The sequence below is a fragment of the Mugil cephalus genome, chromosome 11 (assembly GCF_022458985.1).
Source record: "Mugil cephalus isolate CIBA_MC_2020 chromosome 11, CIBA_Mcephalus_1.1, whole genome shotgun sequence".
Classification (NCBI taxonomy): Eukaryota; Metazoa; Chordata; class Actinopteri; order Mugiliformes; family Mugilidae; genus Mugil; species Mugil cephalus.
In genome coordinates this window covers 3,266,471-3,272,033 of record NC_061780.1, presented here as the reverse complement: position 1 = coordinate 3,272,033, position 5,563 = coordinate 3,266,471, and positions in this window count along the sequence as shown.

Sequence of the window (5,563 nt, the reverse complement as noted above, 5' to 3'; positions counted from 1 at the left end):
TGTTGCCATGGTGACTAGAGTTGACTGACAAGGCGTCAGTGGCGTGATAGGTGCTCACCTTCACATGTGGTGCACATTCCCTCAGCTTGAATATGTTTTACATAAATGTGACACTGAATATGAAGCTCTGCCCAGAGAGCAGACGGCAGAGAAAATAAGTGAGAACAAATAAGAGAAAAGCACATGGAGGCATTTGACTGGAAAAAAAAAAAACATGACCCATTTTAACATCTCACATTAACAAAGATGTGAAAATACAGAAAAAATGCGACCCGGGGGAAGATTTAGGACAGAGTCCCTAAGGCGACCTGCGAGATCACACCTGAAGTCACTGCAGTTAATCAGCCAATTCAACACCTGTTTGACAACTTTTACCTTTCATTAGCTCAAATTAATATCACCTGAAGGACTTCCCTGTTTTAAGATGAAAACAGCACATCTCTTCATGAGACCAGAGGCTGCAGGAGGTGGATGTGGCAGACAGAAGAGCAGGGGCCGCATGTACAAATGTTGCGTGCGGTCTTTTTCACTGCAAAATTTAGATGAATCAAGAGTGAAATGACTATGGAAAAGTGCAGTGGCTCACACAGCCTTCACCAGATATCTACAGCCTTTCTCTGCTTCATATCCACCTTAATATCATGGATATCATTAAGAATTATGAAGGATGTGCTATAAATCAGTGTTTGGACAGATGTTTGGGAGCAAAGTGAATATGTTGCTGAACTATTCGCCCGTTTACACGGATGAATTATTAAATCATTAAATCAACCATTAATGTGTAAATCTGTGTAGGTGGGGCTGATAGGAAATCTTTGTACCCCAGCTCTTCTTTCTGACACGAGAATTTTTAAAAAACGCTTGAGTAAGAGTCTGCCTCTCAGTGGTGTCCAACCATGCATACCTGGGTGTGTGGCTACAGTCTTTCAGGTTCTCAATTGAAGTCAGTGATCATTCATTTCTGTTAAGTTCACATTCATTTGAAACACCATACAGAAACACACCTTACAATATAACTGGTTGAACCGTAGCAACCCGTATTCATAGAGAATGTATGATGGAATCACAACATACCATATCATTGTCCATACTCCATATATTTGTTAGAGAGCGATGGAAAGCAAAAGTAGTGTTTGACTTTCAGAGCCTCACGCAGCTGCTTTTGTTTTTCTTTCAACCTCCTCTCCTTACGAGGCATCTCTGCAGAATGAAATACGATTGATAAGCTGGAAGAATTACTCTGTATAGCCATAAATTTGCTCCGTTGTGCTGATTCATAATCTGCCCTTTATTAATGTATTAATTAATGTATGTAAATAATGTATTTTTATTCAGTTTGACTATCCACAGCAACATATTCATATTGATTTGCTAGCCACAAGGCATGTCTGGGCACGTTAGGGCAGTGGCCAGTGAGGGCACGTTGACGTGACGATGTGAACAACCCACAAGGGTAGAACTAAATTCTTCTTATTATTTGTTATTCTTGAAGGACCACACAGACGACTTTCAGAGAAATTTACAAAAACAAAAAACACTTTGATAAAAGAGCACTTGGGGTATCAAGGGACAGAGGTCCAGACAAAATGGTACAAAAAACTGTGAACGGTGAATTTTCTAACTCACTCTTTTATTTGTTTTTTTATTAAAACTCTGCATCATTGAGCTTTCCCACTTTGAGTGACAGGTCTTACCCTGAGCTAACGGGTAGCAGAGAGTTGGGTGGGTGGGTGGGTCTCAAAGACCCATGTCCATATTTGGAGTATCCGAGTGTGGGCGGAGTAAAGCTCATCCAACAGGATGACCGCACACTCGGCCACTTCAGACTTCATTTTCGAGGTTCAGAATCCAGTAGGTTTGTCCATAGTATACAGTCAATGGTCCCACACTATCACTAGTCAGATCTATCAGCTGTTCAGTCTGTCATGCATCAGTGAACTGGAGTCAGTGAATGAGATCACTCTCATTAGCTGATCAACTGAGCAAATCACTGCACATGAAGAGAAACAGAAGTAAACCATGTGGTACAAAGGGCATCTTTTTCTCTTCTGCACATTGGAATACATGAATGATGATGATTCAGGTTTCTAGCTCTTTCTAGCTTCCTAGACTCCCTGTTAGCCAGCTAATAGTAGCTTTGCTTGGTTCCCTCTGTGAATGTGTGTAGACTACTCCCACCTGGTAGGCTTTTTGCTGGTAGGATTTTTTTTTCCTCAGAACCAGCTGACCATTGGCTGAAATCACACATATATTTTTGGTCACGAAGCATTCTTTGATGTCTGTTTTGCTATTTGTCTGTACTATACATCACTGAATGCATAAAGTGAATACAGGAAAATTTAAATTGCCATATTTCAATGAATGAGATCATTTGAACTAATGCTTCACTGACATTGTATTGGAAACACTACTTATTGAAATAAACAGTAACATACAGATGGACACATTAAACAATTTAGTTGAGACAACTGCAAGATTCATATTATTCATACCATTCTGGAGGTCTTGTAAAAGCCAGTTATTGCAGTTCATCCCGAGGAAAGCCTGAATGTAAAACTAAACTTCATGCCAGACATTTCATTTGAAACACATATTGAAACCTAATCAGTAGCTGTTACCAGTGCCGTCGTTAAGCCTGTATTCTTAACCCCCCCCCTAAATAGTTTGGTGTTGTTTTATTAAAAAAAAAAAAAAAAAAGGCTAAAAAGAGGCTGAAAGAGGCTAAGCCTCCCCTGTCTTTAAAGCCTAGTGACGCCCCTGGCTGTTACATAGCGATTTTAATATGGACCAGTTTCAATGGGTGGATCAGCTGCTGCTGTAAATCAGGTACAAAACAAACAACAATTGTGCTTCCTGGGCCATATGAATCTTTTATGGAATAAACAATTATTACGCTTAATCTGTGACCTGCTGCAGAGTTCAAGTAAAGAGATTATTTCATGTTGTACTGCATGCAAGGACAATAAAGGCATCCTGATTCAATCTGACGGAACTAAAATAAGATAAAATAAGTGAAACATTCTTTTCACTGGCACAAAGTAAGAAGTTATTTTAGTAAAAGCTCTTTCTGTTATATAACTTCTGAAGAAGACACAAGGACCCAATTTCCCCACAGGGATCATTAAAGTTTCATCTAATCTTGAGTCATTGTGGCAACTGCAAAGGAGCGGATAGAGACAAAAACATGATAAATGAAAGAAAATATGATTTCATCAGCACTATGCTGTGGTGTTTAGAGAGAAAGACGTTTATTGGACAATGGTCAGTAAGTGACAGTTGGAGGTCCTCTAGTGGATAGGCACTCCTGTTGAATAATCAAAAATGAATATAGGCCTTCATATGTCTGTGAAGGTTCTCAGTCATTCAGGACACAGTATATCCAAAACACTCGGCGTGTTACCAGGTTTGAAATCAACTGGAAAGCTGTGTTTGAAAATTCAGTGTTGAGTGAGCCTGCTTGGCCACGTTTCTTCTATACATTAGCCACGTAGGGGATGGCAGTGTTCTTCCTCTTGTTTTTCTCCTCTTGTCTGTCCTCTCTCATTTGTTTTTGAGGCTTTGGAAAATGCCCAGTTGGGATATCCACATCTGCTCAGTGTTTGATGAGTTTTTGTTACTTCTGACACTGGATAACTATCAGAGATATTCTCCAAAGTTCTTGTACACAAGCTGTGCGGACCCTGCCTTTATTAAACACATACATCCTTAAAAAAAAGAAACTCAGTCAAGTTTAGAAGATACTTGACATATATTAAGTTTGGTTGTTTGAAAGTCATTTGAGCGATTGTTGGCAATGGACATATTTGGCAACCAGCTGGTTTCTGGATCCTAAGCTAGGCTAACCTCATTCTGGATGGACACACCGAGCTGAGACCCTTCTCATGTGACTCAGAGTCTATGCAGAAAACGGGAGAGTAACATGCTTGACATTTTCTCGAAGAGACCGTATTTCAGACATAATATGTTCAGATTTTTCACACTCCTGAGGAAAGCCGTGTGCACAGTTGTGTGTGTGTTGAAGAAAAAGAGGAGGATGCTGTAAATCCTTGTTTGCTGCTGCCGCCTTAGCATCTAGTCTCTTCCCTCTTCTCTAAGATTAGACAACGCAGGGGACATGTGTGTGTGTGTGTGTGTGTGTGTGTGTGTAGGGGTGTGTGAGTTAGCCTGCATGTAAGTCACCTATAAGCCTTTTCATGTGTGTTTGTGTTTGTGTGTGCCATAATATGTGCAAATATCAGTTTTAAGCTTCCTGCATGTGTGTCTGATGATAATAATAATCCCCTTTTGAACATGTTATGTGTGTGTGTGTATGCAGTACACATGTGTAGAGAAATGAATGCATATGTATTAGAGTGATGGTTTCACCCTTCTTACAAACGAATTTCGAGGAAAAAAATCCCTATTAACCCCATCTGAGTTACAGTTTCACGGATTGCATGCGATAAAGGCTCTTCTTATGTGATGATAAACATGTTCTCACTTTTCCTTGGTGGATATCCTGAGCTGGAAAGTCCTGACGCGCCAACAAAAATACCCAGGTTTATACTGATGAGAGGCAGCACGCTGCCAACTAGAATAATCAGATCAGGAGGAAGAGGAGGATGAAGAGGGGGAAATGAGCGATGTCGGAGGTCTGATTGTAATAATCAGTGAGTTTGTCTTGTCAAAAGCAATCTGTACTGAGTAGAACTGAGAGGCTTTTAAATTATTATTATTATTATCTATTATTTTTGCAAGAAAAAGGAGCCCCAGTTGTGGTTTTAAACAAAGCGCACTAAATCTCATGTTCCGAGCCTCTAGTTATTCCACTGCCAGGGGGTTATTTGGGATTGTCTGTCTATCTTCACAAAGGCTTCCTGTGATCGTTACTGTGTGGGGAGAAAGATATGTGAGGAATTTGGAGGAAAACAGGACTATTCAGAGGCAATATTGTCTAATTAAGCATCAGGTGTATAGTGATTCGTGTTTGTGTCTGCCTGATGAACGTCCAGTTTAAACTCTGGTTTGGCGCCAACTCCTGAGAGGATTTTTAGTTACTTATGTTCCATTTTTCACACCCGTTAGTTTATGACTGTATTTAATTGGTGCTGAGTAGGTAGTAGGAAGTAGGGGTGAAAAGGTATACCGTATTTCGGTTTAGCATCTTGGTGTAAAGCCCCAGTGGTGACACCGTGAGATTTCCAAGCACACGGTGAAGGTAATTACTTAATTATTTTAATATTATGCGGCAAATAAAACATTTCACTTCACGTTCACATTAAGATCAGTCGTCAGCACTCAGTCACATTATAATCTAATGTTACAGCTGCAGCAGTAGATTGAAAAAGTTCCAGAGACGTTTCCTACCTGTGTACTGCTCAAATGTACAGTATATTCCATTTAGTTTGGGGCAGGCTGCATGGTCAGCGTCTTTTAGTTGGTTCAGTGACAGTCCAATTAAAATAGGTAGTTTTGGTAAACACGCGAGACCCACATGATCCAGGAAGCTAGAAAAAAGCACGGCATGATTCCGAGCCAGAGGCAGATTTACCTGCAGGCCCGGTTGACCCGGTGTCCCCCACTT